Raw genomic sequence first — 21,586 nt, 5'->3', positions numbered from 1 at the left:
AGATAAGAAACATGGCTAAATTTCATCAGAAGGCCTCAACAGCCAATTCGGAAGCAATTCCAGCCAAAACAACCAATTACAGGCGCAATTCTTACATTCGGGTAAAACCAGAACAGCAATAGTAATTTCGACTTTTCTCACTCTACGCTACTCCGATTGACCTGAAATTTTGTAGGCACCTCTAAAATGTCATTCCCTACAACTTTCATGTTTTAAGTCAAGGCCAATTCGGCCTATAACTAGGAGCTAAAAATTCGGGCAGAATGTTCCTTCTCAAAACCTAATTTTCTGAAATTACTTCCAAAACAGAAATTGATTGCAATTGTCCACTTTTTCCACCTTCTAAAATCATTATATACCATTTCCAATCATCATAGATAGCCACACAACCATGTTCATATTAAAACAGAAAAATCTCCAAAAATAATAAAACTTCATCAAGTCAACCACAACTCAAGATATAATTCATCAAACCATCTCTTTAGCCATCACAAGTCACTAATTTAGCATAATCAAGAACAAAGAAAGGATTGCTAGACATGAACCTTGAAATATCAAGAAAGTTGATGGCTTAGTTCTTTGCCTTCTCTAATCACTCCACCACTACCTTCAATCTTCCTAAACAAGTGACTTTTGTGGAGAAATTTGAAAGTTTAACGGTTGATTCACAAGATTGAGCAAGAAATGGAGTTGGAGTTGAAGGCTTTCTTCTTGTATTTTTGCTCCAAGAGGTTCGGCCAAGACAAGCTTAAAATGGAGAGAAATTGGTCAATTTTTGAGGTTTAGTAAAGGTGATGCAAATTAGTCAAAGTCCAACTTTGAATAAGAAGGTGACACATGTCACCTTTTGGTTTAAAACTTATCTTTTTGTCTCTCCAATACAAATATCTTAACACTTTGTAAAATAATATCACTTAATACAAAATTCCAACAAGTTGTCAAAAATATAATGCATTTACCGCACTTGCGGGTCCCACGTTCAAAATACGCTTTTAATTTCTCAAAAACTAACCGATACTAGAAAAATCATCCAAAAACTATATTTACTCATAAAAATTATTTTCCCAATTTCTCACATCAATAAAATATGGAAAAACGTGCAATTAAAAAAAATAAAATCGATTACTTTAAAACAAAATTACAGGCTCTCACACTTATACCTTTCGGGGCGTCACAATCTCCCCTCCTTAAAAGAATGTCGTCCTCGACATTCCCTCTTGTACCAATCAAGTCAAGACATCCCGAAAAAATCACTTAAGCATTCCAAGTAAACACTAAGAGTCAAATCAAACCCACAGCCCGGCATCCTAAACTTCAAGCCTAGGATACACTACAGAGATCTGAAGCCTAAGCTCTGATACCAACTGTGACAGCCCCATCTCCCCCTGAGGCGAACCAGAGGGTTCGGCGGGCCGCCTGCCCAACTCTCGCCGGGACTCAGTCATTCACTACATTCCTCAAACAGATTACAAGTTAAAACTCAAATATTACATCAAATTCTCCAATAATTACATGTCAAAAGCAAAGCGGAAACATCATAAATTAGGCTATCCCAGTCCAAATCCAGAAATTCCAAAACCAGATGAAAGATAAGAAACATGGCTAAATTTCATCAGAAGGCCTCAACAGCCAATTCGGAAGCAATTCCAGCCAAAACAACCAATTACAGGCGCAATTCTTACATTCGGGTAAAACCAGAACAGCAATAGTAATTTCGACTTTTCTCACTCTACGCTACTCCGATTGACCTGAAATTTTGTAGGCACCTCTAAAATGTCATTCCCTACAACTTTCATGTTTTAAGTCAAGGCCAATTCGGCCTATAACTAGGAGCTAAAAATTCGGGCAGAATGTTCCTTCTCAAAACCTAATTTTCTGAAATTACTTCCAAAACAGAAATTGATTGCAATTGTCCACTTTTTCCACCTTCTAGAATCATTATATACCATTTCCAATCATCATAGATAGCCACACAACCATGTTCATATTAAAACAGAAAAATCTCCAAAAATAATAAAACTTCATCAAGTCAACCACAACTCAAGATATAATTCATCAAACCATCTCTTTAGCCATCACAAGTCACTAATTTAGCATAATCAAGAACAAAGAAAGGATTGCTAGACATGAACCTTGAAATATCAAGAAAGTTGATGGCTTAGTTCTTTGCCTTCTCTAATCACTCCACCACTACCTTCAATCTTCCTAAACAAGTGACTTTTGTGGAGAAATTTGAAAGTTTAACGGTTGATTCACAAGATTAAGCAAGAAATGGAGTTGGAGTTGAAGGCTTTCTTCTTGTATTTTTGCTCCAAGAGGTTCGGCCAAGACAAGCTTAAAATGGAGAGAAATTGGTCAATTTTTGAGGTTTAGTAAAGGTGATGCAAATTAGTCAAAGTCCAACTTTGAATAAGAAGGTGACACATGTCACCTTTTGGTTTAAAACTTATCTTTTTGTCTCTCCAATACAAATATCTTAACACTTTGTAAAATAATATCACTTAATACAAAATTTCAACAAGTTGTCAAAAATATAATGCATTTACCGCACTTGCGGGTCCCACGTTCAAAATACGCTTTTAATTTCTCAAAAACTAACCGATACTAGAAAAATCATCCAAAAACTATATTTACTCATAAAAATTATTTTCCCAATTTCTCACATCAATAAAATATGGAAAAACGTGCAATTAAAAAAAATAAAATCGAGTACTTTAAAACAAAATTACAGGCTCTCACACTTATACCTTTCGGGGCGTCACAATCTCCCCTCCTTAAAAGAATGTCGTCCTCGACATTCTCTCTTGTACCAATCAAGTCAAGACATCCCGAAAAAATCACTTAAGCATTCCAAGTAAACACTAAGAGTCAAATCAAACCCACAGCCCGGCATCCTAAACTTCAAGCCTAGGATACACTACAGAGATCTGAAGCCTAAGCTCTGATACCAACTGTGACAGCCCCATCTCCCCCTGAGGCGAACCAGAGGGTTCGGCGGGCCGCCTGCCCAACTCTCGCCGGGACTCAGTCGTTCACTACATTCCTCAAACAGATTACAAGATAAAACTCAAATATTACATCAAATTCTCCAATAATTACATGTCAAAAGCAAAGCGGAAACATCATAAATTAGGCTATCCCAGTCCAAATCCAGAAATTCCAAAACCAGATGAAAGATAAGAAACATGGCTAAATTTCATCAGAAGGCCTCAACAGCCAATTCGGAAGCAATTCCAGCCAAAACAACGAATTACAGGCGCAATTCTTACATTCGGGTAAAACCAGAACAGCAATAGTAATTTCGACTTTTCTCACTCTACGCTACTCCGATTGACCTGAAATTTTGTAGGCACCTCTAAAATATCATTCCCTACAACTTTCGTGTTTTAAGCCAAGGCCAATTCGGCCTCTAACTAGGAGCTAAAAATTCGGGCAGAATGTTCCTTCACAAAACCTAATTTTCTGAAATTTCTTCCAAAACAGAAATTGATTGCAATTGTCCACTTTTTCCACCTTCTAGAATCATTATATACCATTTCCAATCATCATAGATAGCCACACAACCATGTTCATATTAAAACAGAAAAATCCCCAAAAATAATAAAACTTCATCAAGTCAACCACAACTCAAGATATAATCCATCAAACCATCTCTTTAGTCATCACAAGTCACTAATTTAGCATAATCAAGAACAAAGAAAGGATTGCTAGACATGAACCTTGAAATATCAAGAAAGTTGATGGCTTAGTTCTTTGCCTTCTCTAATCACTCCACCACTACCTTCAATCTTCCTAAACAAGTGACTTTTGTGGAGGAATTTGAAAGTTTAACGGTTGATTCACAAGATTGAGCAAGAAATGGAGTTGGAGTTGAAGGCTTTCTTCTTGTATTTTTGCTCCAAGAGGTTCGGCCAAGACAAGCTTAAAATGGAGAGAAATTGGTCAATTTTTGAGGTTTAGTAAAGGTGATGCAAATTAGTCAAAGTCCAACTTTGAATAAGAAGGTGACACATGTCACCTTTTGGTTTAAAACTTATCTTTTTGTCTCTCCAATACAAATATCTTAACACTTTGTAAAATAATATCACTTAATACAAAATTCCAACAAGTTGTCAAAAATATAATGCATTTACCGCACTTGCGGGTCCCACGTTCAAAATACGCTTTTAATTTCTCAAAAACTAACCGATACTAGAAAAATCATCCAAAAACTATATTTACTCATAAAAATTATTTTCCCAATTTCTCACATCAATAAAATATGGAAAAACGTGCAATAAAAAAAATAAAATCGAGTACTTTAAAACAAAATTACAGGCTCTCACACTTATACCTTTCGGGGCGTCACACTATGCAGGGCTCGAGAAGGATAGTTACTCAAGCACAAGGATTTGGAGTACCGTGGATTATCCTTTATTTGGGTTGTGATAGATTTTCTTTGTGGAATGTAATGGTTATTTTGAAAGATTTATGAACTTTATGGTATTTTGAAAGATTTGTGAATGTAAATCTCATGATATCTTGGGGATTATACTTTTGTAAGAATGATTTGAATTGCAAACATAAGGATTGTACTTAAGTTATTATTATGAAAATTTAGATGAAGTATTGGACTTGTACTTTGGTATGTTGGACTAGTGGATATAACATACTCCGTTTGAGCTTTTAAGAACCATCGATTATATTCATGCTTGAGTTTTGTAGTGAGTCCCGGCGAGAGCTGGACAGGCGGCCCGCCGAACCCTTTGGTTCGCCTTACGGGGAGGTGAGGCTGTCACAGGTGGTATCAGAGCTTAGGCTCTACATTTTTGTAGTGTATCCTAGGCTTTAAGTATAGGATGCCAGACTGTGGAGTTTGATTGTCTAGTAAGTGGAATGTGATCTTAGTACTTGATGATTGATTGAGTAATATTGAAGTGCTTGTTTTTAAGTGGGTTTGCACACTAGGGTTTCTTATATTATAGGAAACTGAAGAGAATTGTGTGAGATTGATTTGAAAAGTGATAGTTGAGTTTCTTGAACATTGGTACTAGCTGATATTTATATGATCAAATTTGACTGGGTAAATCGTAAGGTTCAAGGTATCCTCTAAGCTTGTAATCTTCGTAAGTATATGTATAAAACTGAATGTGAATCTTGGATCGATTGCTTGAGTGAGACCTCTTGTGAAATTTTCTTTGAGGAATAGTGGGGATTGAGTTGATTTGCATCTGGAGATGGCCAGTCCTAGTACGAATTGACTTGGTTTCCACTTGATGCTTAAGTGAGCTAGTTGTACATATTCTCTGAGTTTGAACATGGGACTTGAGGCTTTAACTAGAAATCTCAAGGTTGGTTATTCTTGGAGATGAATGTACTTTAGTTATTGGCTGGCTTGCTAAAGATTTGTAAACTTTGGATGAATGACCTTTGATTTCAACTTTTATTATGACTTGATTAGCTCTAATTTTGTAATGGCATGCAACTTAATTGAGACTAGTTTAAATTCTATGTTAACTGTGAATGTGTCTGTCAATTGTGAAAATGTTATCTGTGGATATAGTTTTATTGCTCATTTTGAAAATTGTTAAATACACGTGTGCATAGATAATTTTTGGTTTAGTGAGCCATTTACACATACATGTATAGATTAGTTGTGAGAATAGAAGCTAGGAGACGACGACGTGGGCGTCAACCCAGATGACCTCAAAATCAAGGAGGAGATAGAGAATCTACCGCCGACCGAAACGTTGAACCTAGGGTTGGGGTAGAAAACCAAATTGGGTTAGTTTTGACTCGCATGACAGACATACTAGAGCGATTGGTACCCCAACAAGGCCAGGGAATTGGACAACTGAACCAACTTGGAAACCAAGAAATAGGGGAGGATAGGGCTTTAGAGGGATTTCAAAAGTTTTGCCCTCCTAAATTTTCTGGGGGTCCTGACCCCGATATAGTTGAGAATTGGTTGGAGAATATAAGGAATATATTTGATGCACTAGATTATTCCGAGGAGAGAGAAGTAAACTTTGCTGTGTTCCAACTTGAAGGACCGGCTCGAGCATGGTGGAATGTTATAAGAAATAAGTGGGAAAGGGAACAAACTCCGAGAATTTGGATGAATTTTGTCCTAGAATTTAATGAAAAATTCCTTCCACCACTAGTCCAAGAAAAGAGAGAGGATGATTTTATAAAGCTTCGCCAAGGAACTTCAAGTGTGGCGGAATATGAAACTGAGTTTACGAAGTTGTCTAGGTTTGCCCCAGGATTGGTAATTACAGAGCGAAAGAGAATAAGGCGGTTTATTCAGGGACTCAATATAGAAATTCAAGATGGTCTCGCAGCGGCCCAAATCGAAACGTTTAGTGATGTCCTTGAGAAAGCCCAAAGGGTTGAGATTTCAAAAGCCAAATTAAGAGTTTTTCAAGTACGGAAAAGAGATGCACCTAGTAGTAGTCACCCTGAGGCATCTAGAAACACTGTACCACCACCTAAAGTTGGAAAAGGAGCTGGTGGGGTGAGACTACCACTTCCATCTTCTTCTCAGATGCAGCAACTAAAAGGAACTCCGTCACAAGGAACTCAAATAAAAAGGGGTCAATCAAGGGTGACGCCACAGGGAAGTCAAGCCATGAGTTTTCAACCAATCTGTGGATACTGTGGAAAAGGAAACCACACCGAAAATAACTGCTGGGTGAAGGAGCGAAAGTGTTTGCGTTGTGGGAGTGCAGACCATCAGGTTAGCAACTGCCCAAGAAAACAACCACGAGAGAGTAATAATCGACAAGGATATGGAACTACTTCTGAACGAACTACTGAAGGAGGGAACCGACCACAAGTGCCAACTAGAACATATGCCTCTATTGGTCGACAGACTCTGGGGTCGACCGAGGTAGTTTAAGGTATGAATTTCAAGGACGAAATTCTCTTAAGGGGGAGAGGATGTGAGGACTCATATTTTAATTATTGCAAAATATTCTTAAATTGGTCATTTAAAAGTATTTTTGCATGTGAGTTACTCAAGTTTTCCCAAATTGCATGAATTTCTGGAAAATGAGTCTAAACAATTGGTTCTTTAAATAATTATTATTTTAATGACCAAATTTATTCGAGTTGAATTATTTATGGTGATTTTGATTGTTATATATACTTGAATTATCATATTTTAAAGTTTTAGAGTCGAATAAGTTGAAGTTTCAAAGTTCGAGCGAGAATTCCTTAAGTTCGACCCTTGTGCGCCCGCGTGCCGAAATGGCCCCGACAGGCGCATTAATCTGCTTAATTGGAGATTTAAGAATTTGATATTAGACTACTAAGAATGTGAGGACTCGTAAAATTCTTATTTTAAAAAAAACCTATTTTTGGCTCATTTAATTATTTATTTGGATAGTTGCCCCAAATATTATTTTCTATCCTCATTAGATCTAAATACATGGAATTATAGCTTCATTATATTTTTAAAGTGACTTGTTTCAAAAATTAATTTTTGGAAGCTCGTTTAATGAAAATAGTGAAAACGTGTTTGGAAATTTTACCCGATTGAGGGTATTATAAGTTTGGAAAATTGGAGACTTGTATAATGGTCCTAAAATAGGTAATTTTATGTTTAAGTACTCAAGTGATAGTTATTAGTACTATCGTTATAAGAAATTCTTGGAGGTTTCGCTTTATCGCGCTTAATTTGGAGATACATATTTTTACACGTGCGATTTAATTGAGGGACTTTAGACCCTTATTTTGGGATAATTAAGAGTGAATAATATTAATATGAATACAAGTGCATGAGAGGTTTAGTGCACTAGTGAAACAAATGCAAGAGGAATTGAGCACGAAACGCGCGCGTGCGCGCGCGAGAGAGAATTGACTTTTGCACCAATTCTAGCCACACAAATGAAGCTTCCTTAGGAAGCCAAATTTAGACCAAAACACTCTCTCTCCTCCTCACAAAGCAGCCGGCCATCCTTGTACAAAAACAACTCAAGTTCTTCAAAATTTTCCTTCACAAAATCTTCATCCAATTCCTTCCAAATTTCACACACACTTAGCTTAATACTTGGAGATCACATTAAGCTACAAAGAAGAGCTGCAATCCACTGTTTTCTTGGACAAGGAGGGAGCCGAAATTCTGCCTTTGTTCATCACACAAGTAGGTGATGATCCAACCTTCAAATCTTGGTTTATGGAAGTAGAATTTCACGTATAAACTCTTGTATGCATGTGGGTAATCTTGTTTATGGTGGATTTTTGTTGTGTGGGCTCTATGAACTCCCACTTTTGATGGAAGGACTGATTTGATGATTGATGATGAAATTAATGGTGGTTTAGTGCTTAAATTAGTGGATTAATGTTGTATTGTTGGTAGAGAATCAAAAGAGATGCTTGGAGCAAAAGTGACCGTTTTACCCCTGCCTTGTCCGACCACTTTTGTGCAAAATTTTGAGGTTATAATGGCTTTTTTATGTTGCTTATATGTTATATTGGTTGTGTAAAAAGTTTCATTGAAAAATAACTTGATTTGGTCACTCAAATGTTGAAATTTCGAAAGGTTAGAAAACTGGAATTTTGTCCCCGGATTGCGTAGGCAGTCTTCTTGTTTTGGCCATAACTTGTTGCTCCGATGTTGAAATCGAGTGCTGTTTGCAGAATTGGAAACTAGACATTCCCAGCTTTCCGTTGGTATAAAATGCATGTCCTGGTTCCACTTAAGTAAGCCAAACCATTCGTTTGAAATCCACTGTCCTGTTTCGTTGCTTCCTGGAAGGCAGCACGTGAGCTGCAACTTGATGCTCACGAATGAGCTGGTTATGGACAGATTTTGAAAATGGTTTCTTCTGAGAAAGTATAGCATTTTGAGTCTATTTTCTAACACCACCAATCACTCTCAATTCTGAGTTGAATTGAGTGATTTATGATCGAAATTCAAAACTGACATTGTGAACGAAAACAGTGTTTTGGACAGATTTGAAACTAACAATGACTTGGGACTTGTTATCCAAAATTTTGGTGATTAATCACCTAAAAAATGTGTATTGGATACCTCTTAGACATTTTCTATGCACATGGACCGTGCTTGAGGTACTTTGTTGGCCAAACGTTTTGAAAACGGAAAACGGAACATACAAGGCAGATTTGCCTTGAAGTTCTTGGAGTTTTCGTGATTTCGTTAACCAACTTCCCGAATGAATTTTCCTGTGAAATTTGGTAGAAGAATAGCCCTTATATGGTACGATAAACCTACCAAATTTGGTGCCATTTCAAGTTCTTTTTGATGTTCATCCGATGTCCCAAAAACAGTGATTTAAATCTGGAAAATGGTAAACAGGTTCCAAATTTCAGCAACTTTGAGCTACCGTATCTCGGTGCTCAAAACTCCAATTCTTGTTCCGATTGTTTTGTTTTAAACCTTGTTTGTAACTCTAATTGAGTTCCAAATTTCAAAGGCTGGTTCGCAATGGGTGAATTTTGCCGAATTTCCAAAGTTAGCCAAAAACCAACCCCGAAAGCTGTCTTCATGTTCAAAACAGCAACTTTGAGCCAATTTTTGAATACTTTCCGTCTGGAATCATGAAAAACTGTATTCTATGAACTTTTAGTACTTTGGAAGAGGTTTCCAACGGTACTAAGTTTTCCAATTTTCGTCTTGTAAAGCGTGAGATACGATTTTTCTAATGTATCGTATCAAAACTGAAATTTTCCGAATTCCAAGGAAATGGAGTTTTTCAAGTACTCCTTATTCCTGCGATATTACTTGAACGTTTTATACTTGATTTCCAAGATGAAAACTCAATTTCTCTTGTACTTTGAAACCCCACTTGAGAGCCTCCATTTAGGATAATTAAGGCTCGTTTCACGAGACTTTCTAAGATTGTACTATGGTACGATCTTCTTTAATAGTAGGGGTTTGTGAATGATAGTCTATTATTATTTGCTCAGGCGCATACGAGGACCTTCAAGAGGATCCAACAGTGGACGCTTGAACTTCAATTGAATCTACTTGCTCTTGTTACTTGGTGAGTGTCAAGTGTATGGCTACTTGAACTCTATGGCCTTGATTCATGCTTGACTTACCTGATTACATGCTTGGCTTACCTGATTACATGCTTAGCCTACTTGGTTTTGAAAAATGGAGCCAAGTGTGTACTTTATCGCACTCGTTCTCATTTGAAACAAATGACTCATGCTTAACATGGTTTGCCTGGTTTACATGGCCTGAAATACATACTTAAACCTGTCAAATGCTTGAATACATGACATGGTATGCTATGGCTGCATACGTCGTTGGAGTGAATCTCCTCGACACTTACATGATACATGGGGGACGCCCAAACTCATAGGCCGACCTTGGGACTCGAGCCGACATGGGCTTGGTCGGGAACCTTGGTGAGCCATGAGAATTACATGATAAGCTTGATCTATTTGAGAGATCTTGCTTGGCATACTCGTGGAGTATAGCCTTCTAAATGTCGAGCGGGCCCGGAGCGGTATATGGTGGACGGATGAGAAGTAAGTGGTGATCTACGGATTGGAAATATCAATCCGGTTGACGGAGAGTCATCGCGGGGAGATATACGAATGACATCGACAAAACAAGTGGAACTTAACTCCTGAGAGCTACCATATCCTTGAATTGTTTCTGTTTACATTTTGTTGGCATTGTTAATTACTTGCAAGTTATCACTTGAACTATATTACTTGGGCTTGTTACCTGAACTATGTGCCTGCATGTGTGTTCTTGGCCTCACGAGCGTTTTGCTCACCCTGTAGATTTGTTTTCCTTAATAGGACTGGACCGGGAATGAACTTGGAGAAACCCCCCTTTTATATTTTGGCTTAGGGTTTCTAATGTATATTGACTAGACATTTTGGGCTGTTATAGGTATATTTGGAGTATTAATGTAACTTTTGGAAATCCAATGTAAGGATTGGATGGTTATTGTATATTGTTAAGTTTGGAAGCTTTCCGTACTTCCCTACTTTATCTCGTGTTGTTGTATAATTTTGTGTTAAGCTGGAATGAGATCGCTTGAGTCCTGGCGAGAGTTGGGCAGGCGTCCCGCGGATACCCTTTGGTTCACCTTAGGGAGAAGTGGGGGCGTCACAAAGAATGTACTATTAATGCACTAGAGGAATTACCTCGGAGGTCTAGTGCACAAAAGTAGCAAACGAGTGCGAAAAGTGGCCGCGCGAAACCCTATTCGGACCTAGCGAGGTTTGACCTTGAAAACTTAGCCTTTAAGCTTCCTTTTCTCCCCAAAAACACACTTAAAAAATTCTGAAACAATCTCTCTCATCTTTCTCTCTCTAAATTCGGCCCTCACAAGAAAAAAAATAAAGGAAGAGCTCTCCAATTTTTCTGCTCAAACCTTGCACCTAATCCATCAAAGTTCCTCATCAACTTGTGGGTTTTCATCCTGGCTAAGTGGAGGAGCTGATTTTGTGGCTTTGAGGGTGGATTGGGTGGTTGATGGTGGTGAAATTTGGGAAGGAAAATTCTGATTTTGCTAGGTTTCATAGCTTCAAGAGGTAACACACAAAATCCTTGCTTTCTTGGTTCATTTCTAGCTCTGAAGCTTGTAGCTTCCTTATTGTTGTTATTAGTTGAATTTGGTTGGTTGATGTGGGCTTTATGAACTCCCACCATTGTTGTTTGAGGGCTGTTAAGATGTTAATGTGTGTGTGAGTGTGATTTTGATGAGTTATAATGGTAGAAACTAGAAGAGGAAGAGAAAAGAGGGAAACCGAGAGAAGGGAGGACTGTTGACCGAAATTCTTGACCTTGTTACACTTTTTTTCTGTCCATATTTTCGTGCCTTTTTTTTAGTCCATTTGAGTGCTGATATGTTGAGCTTTAAGCGTACAAAATTTCAGCGAAAAACCTTTTGATTTGGTACACCAAAATTGCACGCAAAGTTTGGTCACAACCCTGGAAAATTTCTGACTTGCTGCCCGACTTCTTGTTTGCTGCTGCCCTGTAATTTCAAAAATTTTCTGGTGCTAATTGAGCTTCCAAATTGATGTAGATATGTTGTGCTGTGTGTATTGTGGTTGTCTACCAAAAATCAACCCAAATGGTTGGTTAAATTTTGAGTTACAAGTAAAGAAGCAAACTAGAACAAGCTCCAGAATTTTCTGACCAGCAACATTTGTGTAGCTATAACGTTTTGCTCGTTCATCAAAATCGAGTGCTGCTTGTGGAATTTGAAACTAGACTCTTATAGCTTTAAAATGGTACCAAGCTCATTTTCTAGTTCATCCCGAGTGATCCGTGGTGAGTCTTGAAAGTTTGCTGATTGACAGCCACTGTTCACCCGAGGACAGTCCAGAAATTGCAAATTGTTGCTGATTTTTGAACCACTTGGGTTTGGATATTGAAAACTATTTCTTCTGTATAAATGTAGCCTTGTGAATCTAGTTTTCAATGTCACCAACCATTCCTGATCTGAGTAAATATAGAGCCAGATATGGCCTTTTTACTGAAGTGTGTCAGAATTGAAATTCTGGAAAACAAAGCTCATCAGTCCTTAAGCTTGTGCGAACTTCAAACTTTTATTTCTTGAGTTAGGAACGTCGGAATTGAGTTCCGTTCATTTTTTTTTTTTGAAAACTGGAATGGAATGCATATCAAATTTCAAAGGCTGGTTTTGATTCTATGATTTTTGACAAAAATCCAAGGTTATTGGAAAAGTGGGGACTGTTTTGCCCCATCTTCTATGAACAGAAATTTCACTTGAAAATTTGACTTGCTTCTGATTGGATAACAGTCTTCTACAAAGTTGTTATGCTTCGCATGAAGTTTCCGACGGTGTAAAATTTTCCATTTTTGGACTTTCTGAATTTCCGGACCGATTTTTCAAAGTTTCACGCGTAAAAGTGAAATTTTTCGATTTGAACCTGCTTGCTCTTTTAAGAGCTTAGGTCACTCTTTTGATACTCTTGGGATATTCCAAACTTATTTTTATGGTGAAAATGTGCTCACTTATAATTTGGAACTTTATTTTGAATGTCGGTTTCGATAAACCGAAACACTTGAAAATTTGGCCTTGAGCATTTTAACTAGAGAAATCCTTGAGGAATTTCACTAAATTTCCTATTTGAAAGTTAAAACTTTAACTTCCATATTTATTATGGAAAAAGTGATTGTTAGGAAACTTTGACTTCGTAAGTTTAGAAAACATGATTTTTCACTTATATTCTAGCACTTGGGCTTTTATTGAAAATTTTCTAGTACGAACACATTTTTCTCCTTTCTCGATTTCCGTGCCAAATTAAGCATTTTACTCTTCTTTTGAAATTGATAGTCCTTGCCACGATTTAACTCAGAAATGGGACTTTTAAATTCCTTTTGGTTATTATTCCAATGATTAAGTGAAAACTTCCTATTTCGATTTGTTTGAGCTTGAGGCTCTTGAGTGTGTGTATCTAAGAGGTTTTCTTTTATTCGCCTTGATCGAGCATCTAGGTAATTCGTGATTGTGATTAATCTCAGGTGATCCAGAGGACACCAAGAAGCTCTTTTAATTTCCTACTTTTGCTCTTGCTTTGCTCCGGATTACGGTGAGGGATTCCGAACTGTTTTGCACAAAAAAATTGCTTCTCGAACTTTTATAACCACTGTTTGTATAATTGCATATATATATATATACGTGATGTGACTTGATAAGTGCTTCTTACATGCCTAAGTGGTCAAATACTTGATGAATCTTGTTCACTTGAATGATAAATATTTATTCCTAGGTAAGTGTGTACTTTATCGCACTCGACCTAACTGTTGCTGTATCGGTTAACTGTTCGATATTTCATTGTTTATATGTTATTTGTGTATGCTGTAGGCGATGTGTACTTTATCACATCGGCTGAACAAGGCCTTTCCCCCCTTCGTTATCACCTATTCGAGCCAGAAGTGGACTGTTATTCTTGATTTTGATGATCACAAAAGCACTTTGAAATGTTTATCTAATTCTCTTCAAATATAAGTATTTTGCTTTTTAGAGAATCAGGTACAGAGGTGTCAAGGAAAGAAAATCAACCAAAGGAAGAAGCAAAAACAGGGCACTCATGTCGGACGTCCGAAAGGAAACTGTCGGACGTCCGAAAGGATGAAGAACATCAAGAAAGAAACTCCTTCGGACGCTCGTGAGGAAGCATCGGACGTCCGGGAGGATCGGACGCACTCTTCGGACGCATATCGATCGTGTTGGACGTCCGAAAAATTTCGCAAAGTTTTGATGACTCTCTGGATGACATTCGGACGCAGATGCTTTCGGACGATAAAATCCCATCGGACGTCCGAACGATAACTTGGTGAGTTTCGGACAATGGGATCGGACGATGATTAATCTGTCGGACGTCCGACAGCCCCAACGGCTAGCTGACTCTTCATCTGCCTTCTATCCGTTGGAAGCATTAATGAAGCCCATTTTTGGTCCCCTTCAAATACAAACGATTCTGAACGAGAAAGTAACTTTTGCACACTTTGACTACAAGATCTAAAGAGATATTTTAGCTAGAAAATAGTCTCCCAAGCAAGATTTGTTCTCCTAGTTGTGTGAAGTTCTTGTAAGCTCTTCTCTTGTGTTTGAAATTTTCAATAGTGTAGCTTTGTTGAGGATTATCTGAGTGATAGTAAAACTTCCTAGTTTGACTAAGTGAGGCTTGGGGCAAGGAGGAAGTGATCCCTCCATTGTACATTGAGTTGATTATTGTTCATCAAAGAGAAGGTGCTCATCTTTGTGATTGGTCTTCAAGTTTGAGAAAAGCTTGGTAGACAATCGGTTTGATACTCTATCTTATTCTTTTTTGTTTAATAAAATTCTCATTGCTTATATATATTCTTATTTCTGATCAACATTGTTCTCTTCTTTAAATTTACTTGATTGATCTCTACTAGAAAAGAAGGTAAATTTTTTATTAAGTAAAAAGTGCCTAAACTCAATTAAGTTTTAATCAACCTAATTCACCCCCCTCTTAGGTTGTCTTTGGGCCTTACAATTGGTATCAGAGCTTGGTCTCCTAGAGATTAAGCTCAAGCGGCTTGAAGTAAAGATGACAACTAATCATGCCATGTTTGTTGAGGGGCAATCTGTCACTAGGCTTCCCATGTTTAATGGTTCTAATTATGTTAGTTGGAAAGAAAGAATGATTATCTTTTTGCAATCCATTGATATTGAGTTATGGTTTATTGTGAATGAAGGACCGCATGATGCTAACATTCTTGATGCAGATACAGGTTTGTTTCGGCCTAAAACAAGAGCTGAGTTGAATGCTCAAGATAGAACCAATCTCACTTTGAATGTCAAAACCATGAATGTTCTTTATAGTGCCTTAGACTCAAATGAATCGATTAGAGTAAAAGGATGTAAATCTGCTAAAGAAATGTGGGATAAGCTAAGAGAAATTCATGAGGGTAGTGACAACGTGAGAGAACAGAAAAAGTCTATTTGGTCACAAAGTATGAATCATTTAAAATGGAACCCCTTGAGGATATTGACAAAATGTATTGCAGGTTCAATGACTTGATCAAAGATCTCGAGGTGTTAGGCAAAGAGTACACCTTGGGAGAGAAAAACAAGAAAATTCTCAATGCTTTGAGCAAAGAATGGGAAAGTAAAGTGACTGCAATAGAAGAGGCTAAGGATTTGAATTCTGTGCCTATTGAATCTCTCATTAACTCACTAACCTCCTATGAGTTGAAGTTGAAAACTAAAGTGCAGGAGGAAGAGGACGTGAGAGCAAAGAGAAACATAGCTCTAAAAGCAGCTCAAGGTGAAGATGATCCAACTCGGTTGGATGATGAAGACTCGGATGGTGATGACAACGATCTTGCTCTCATCACAAAAAGCTTCAAGAGAATCTTGAATAAAAGGAAGTTTAGAAGGGGGAGGACCTAGCAATCAATTCCAGAATCAGTCTTCAAACGCAAGGAACAAAGGAAGACAAGAATTCAACAAGAAACAATTGGACAAATGCTACGAATGTGGACAGCCTGGACACTATGCAAACGAATGCTCCCTGAAGAAAAAGAAAGATGGAAAAGCTGATTGAAAGCCAAGGTTCAACAACTTCCAGATTACATGGAATGAATGTAACTCCGAAGGCGAAGTTGAAGAAGAAGAAGAATCAGCTCAAATGGCCTTCATGGCTATTGGAGATAATGAGGTAACTTCCATACACTCTCAATCTGATAGTGATGATGAAAATGATGATGATCTTGAATCCTTTGTTGAAAAATTACATAATGCCTTGAAGGAATCTTGTGATAAAAATAAGCAGCTAAAACAGAAAATTGTCTTTCTCATTCAAAATAATACAAGTCTTTTTCAACAAAATAAACAACTAAAGGCTGACAATGAGTGCCTTGTAAGAGCCAGATTTGATGTTCAAAATGAACTTGATAGAAAGACAAGTGTTTGTGAAATGCTAAAGGAAAGACATGCTGATTTGAATAAAAGGATGAACAATTTGGATGAGACTTTAAAAGCTAGAAAACAAGATTATCTCAAAAAGAACATGTCAACCACCTTTCTGAAGACTCTTCCATTATGTGCAGTTTTTGTTGTCAAAGAGGGCATTTGAAAGGAGATTGTTATGTGAAAAGAAATATGAACAGAGGAATGAGATGCATGTGGTTAGTTAGACACAATTCTAACTATTGTGGACACCACACTTTTTACTAAGCAAGTGTTAAATTATCTTCTTATTGTGCAAATATATGTAGATGATATTATTTTTGGCGCTACTAATGAATATCTATGCAAGGATTTTTCCACTATTATGCAAAGTGAATTTGAAATGAGTATGATGGGGAATTAAATTTCTTCCTTGGACTTCAAATACATCAAGTACTAGAGGAAATTTTTATAAATCAAGCAAAATACACCAAGGAATTGCTGAAAAATTTGGCATGGAGGACTCAAAGCAAGTTGGAACTCCAATGTGCACTTCTACAAAAATTGACAAAGATGAAGAAGGTAAACATGTGGATGAAAAGCACTATAGAGGTATGATTGGAAGCCTACTCTATTTAACCGCAAGTAAACCCGATATTATGTTTGTTGTTTGCTTGTGTGTTAGATTTCAATCTTGTCCAAAAGAATCACATTTGAATACTGTTAAAAGGATTTTAGGTATTTGAAATGTACATTAGACTATGGTCTTTGGTATGCTAGATCTTGTGAATTTGCTCTATATGGATATTCGGATGCTAATTTTGGTGGTTGTCGTGTGGACAGAAAAAGTACTAGTGGAACTTGTCACTTTCTTGGTAATTGCTTAGTTTCTTGGTTTAGCAAAAAATAAAATGCAATTTCTTTGTCCACAACCGAAGCGGAATATATTGCCGCTAGTGCATGTTGTGCTCAACTTTTATGGATGAAGCATACCTTGAATGATTTTGGATTGTTATATGACTGCATGCCTATATTCTGTGATAATACTAGTGCTATCAATTTGACCAAAAATCCAATTCAGCATTCTAGGACAAAACATATAGATATAAAGCACCACTTTATTCGCGATCTTGTTCAAAAAGGTGAAGTTTGTGTGAATTATGTTTGTTCTAAAGATCAAATTGCTGATATTTTTACAAAAGCTTTGCCATTGGATCAATTCATTCATCTAAGATCAAAACTAGGGATAATCGAAAAATCATCTTAAAAATTTTTTTTTGTTCAAAGCTTTCGGACGTCCGAAAGCAGATGAACGGACGTCCGATAATGTTCTTCAGCTATTTTCTCAGAAAGCACCTGTTCGGACGAAACTGTCGGACGCACGACTTCGTTCGGCCGTCCGACAGTGCAACGGTACACTTTTTAAAGTAACTTCCCTCCTTATTTGCTTCAAACCCTTCTTCTTTTCTTCTCTCTTGGACGAAAAACTGTCTCTCTTTTCACTTTCAATTCATGCTATTTTGAAGCACTCATTCCAAAATTGATTCAACCAAAAACTTCTCCTGATCATTGCGAGTTCATTTTCCTTATCTTCTCACCAAATTTTATCACATTTCGACAGTTCCCAAATTTCTCTCAAAACCCTATTTTCTCCTAGCCATTCTGTTCAATCATTTTCAAGGCTCGTTTATCCCAAAATTCTTGTGTGATTCACTCCCATACTACTGTGTGCATCATTAGCATCATACATCTCACGCATTTCACACAATGGTGAAACCAAGAGGAGGAAAGGTGACTACCGGACGCAAACACACACTCAGGGATGAAGATGCTGATTCTCCTAGGGCCAAAAGATCATCCAAACGTGTCAAAAAGGGGGCAGTAAAGGCTCAAATTTCCCAGCCTTCCGCTCAGCCAGAATCCGGACAAGGAACTTCTTCTCAACCGACCTCCAAATCAACCACTGTCTCCCCATTCTTTGCTGACGCTGCCAAAGAAAAACACTCCTGGATATCCCAAAAAGGTTTCATTCCTCACGTACCGTAAATCCCTCTGAGTTTCGCAAAATAGGTTTAGAGTCCATTCTGCGTCTCTTTGAATTTCAGAAATGGTCACATATCATTTCCATGCCTAACGTTTATTACCCTGAAATACTATATCAATTCTTTGCCAATCTTAGGATAGGCACTGATCACACTGAAATTATGTCCAGAGTAAATGGGGTAGATTTAGTGTTTGATCCTGAGATTGTGAATGTTGTTTTAAATACTGTTATTGAACCAGGATGCAAAAGTAAAATTGCCAATTTCTTTTCTTATGAAGAGTATCCCACTGTTGATAATCACTTTGATAGTGCTAAGATGATGTCTTATTTTCAAAAGAAGTTTTCTGCCCCTGCTGATGCAAAACTGAATGACCTTGCTCCTGTGAATCTAATTGCTTTCTCAATCATTTCAAATTTGCTTGTACCTACTGATGGTCATAGGACAGATGCCAATAAAATAGAGCTGTATCTTTTTTATTGTTTTCGAGAAAAAATTCGCATTGACTTTGGCTTTGTCATGTGCAAGTTTTTACTTCGTTTCACCACTGATTCTCGTAGAAAACTGTCTTATGGAAAATTTCTTCAGAAGATTTTTGAGTTTTACAAAGTACCCATCCTTGGTGTTTGTCCCAAAGAAACGTTTTCTTCTGCCTTTACTAAGACTTATTTTGAGCGCAAGAATCTTGTCTTTAGAGATAATTTGTGGGCTTATAAGGGGGCTATGTCTAATGAACCTAGATCTAAGGCTGCACATGATCCCCTTCACACTCTATCCTCTGTTGCACTGACTTCTATTCATCCTAGGAAGACTGCTACTAAGGCATCTTCTTCTTCAAATTCTGAAGTGGTTGAGCTCCTTCGTGATCTTAAACAACATGTTCTACTTCTTGAAAATGGTCTCATGCTCACCATGTCATCTGAGCAACAAGCAGACTTTCTGGATAAAAAGAGTCTTCTCTTTCCCCCACCTGTGGTTGAGAAAGTTCCTCATGGCAAAGAGCCACGCTCTAATTATCCAAGTTCATCAGCTCCTATTCGCTCCATGAGTCCTGCTCCCATTGATCTCACCTCTACTCCGGTGGCACCTCATGATCCTTCCACATCTGACAAAGGCAAGAAACCAGTTGGTGAACATGCTGAAGATGATGAAGACACTGAGGAGGAGGATCTCTCTCAGTATCTGCTTACTCGAAGGACGCCTGGGTCCACTTAATTTACCATTTAGGATCTCTAGCCATATTAGGATCATTTGCATTCTGTTTGACTGTTTTCTATTTGCTAGGTGTTAGATGGTTGTCTTGATTTTTTTTTGTTGTTTTCTTTGATTCTGGTGCTTGTAATGTTCAAAACTGGATATGTGGATGTAATGGTGCTTGTAATGTTTTGTGATGCTCGTAAGTTATTTTGTTAAGAATGTTTAGTCCTTTTTTTTTATGTTACTGATTCTTGACATGTCTTTTTACTTTTGTGATTCTTGACATGTCTCTTTACTTTTGACTTTTGTGATGACAAAAAGGGGGAGAAAAGATATGAATTGACTGGATATGTGGATAAATCTGTGAAGTAGCCAAGTGAGGGGGAGTTTCTCAATTGCTTAACTGTTTTTGGATAAATCAGTGAATAAATTGCTTAACTAAGTGAGGGGGAGTTTTTTAATTGCTTAACTATTTTTGGATGATTGAATAAATCTGTGAAGTAGCCAAGTGAGGGAGAGTTTTTCAATTTTTGTTCTTCGATTGACTGAGAAAGGGGGAGCCTATTTGTAATCATCAAATTTCATTGCAAATCATTGTTTTGTCATCATCAAAAAGGGGGAGAATGTTATTATTGATTTTGATGATCACAAAAGCACTTTGAAATGTTTATCTAATTCTCTTCAAATATAAGTGTTTTGCTTTTTAGAGAATCACGTACAAAGGTGTCAAGGAAAGAAAATCAACCAAAAGAAGAAGCAAAAACAGGGCACTCATGTCGGACGTCAGAAAGGAAACTGTCGGACGTCCGAAAGGATGAAGAACATCAAGAAAGAAACTCCTTCGGACGCTCGTGAGGAAGCATCGGTCGTCCGGGAGGATCGGACGCACTCTTCGGACGCATATCGATCGTGTTGGACGTCCGAAAAATTTCGCAAAGTTTTGATGACTCTCTGGACGACATTCGGACGCAGATGCTTTCGGACGATAAAATCCCATCGGACGTCCGAACGACAACTTGGTGAGTTTCGGATGATGGGATCGGACGATGATTAATCTGTCGGACGTCCGACAGCCCCAACGGCTAGCTGACTCTTCATCTGCCTTCTATCCGTTTGAAGCATTAATGAAGCCCATTTTTGGTCCCCTTCAAATACAAACGATTCTGAACGAGAAAGTAACTTTTGCACACTTTGACTACAAGATCTAAAGAGATATTTTAGCTAGAAAATAGTCTCCCAAGCAAGATTTGTTCTCCTAGTTGTGTGAAGTTCTTGTAAGCTCTTTTCTTGTGTTTGAAATTTTCAATAGTGTAGCTTTGTTGAGGGTTATCTGAGTGATAGTAAAACTTCCTAGCTTGACTAAGTGAGGCTTGGGGTAAGGAGGAAGTGATCCCTCCATTGTACATTGAGTTGATTATTGTTCATCAAAGAGAAGGTGCTCATCTTTGTGATTGGTCTTCAAGTTTGAGGAAAGTTTGGTAGACAATCGGTTTGATACTCTATCTTATTCTTTTTTGTTTAATAAAATTCTCATTGCTTATATATATTCTTATTTCTGATCAACATTGTTCTCTTCTTTAAATTTACTTGATTGGTCTCTACTAGAAAAGAAGGTAAATTTTTTATTAAGTAAATAGTGTCTAAACTCAATTAAGTTTTAATCAACCTAATTCACCCCCTCTCTTAGGTTGTCTTTGGGCCTTACATGGACTCCGTCGGATAGGTTGATAACCCTGGGCACTGTATTTTGGTATACTCGAGTATTACCGCTGGAGGGATAAGGTGATGGCCAGTCAACCGAAGGAGTTACCGATGGGAGTTATAAGGACGGGAAGTGGACCGAGTACTGTATTCTTTTGTGTTTGCTTTACTATTAATACTGTTATTACTCTCCTAGTTGACATTTCTCGGGTAAGACTCCTCATGAGCATTAATCTCTGAGACGAAGCAATCTTTGTAATGTCCTTCTAGTCAGACGAGCCA

This window comes from Coffea arabica, chromosome 4e, assembly GCF_036785885.1.
Source record: "Coffea arabica cultivar ET-39 chromosome 4e, Coffea Arabica ET-39 HiFi, whole genome shotgun sequence".
Taxonomy (NCBI): domain Eukaryota; kingdom Viridiplantae; phylum Streptophyta; class Magnoliopsida; order Gentianales; family Rubiaceae; genus Coffea; species Coffea arabica.
The sequence above is the reverse complement of the archived record's forward strand: the minus strand, read 5'-3'. Positions refer to the sequence as shown.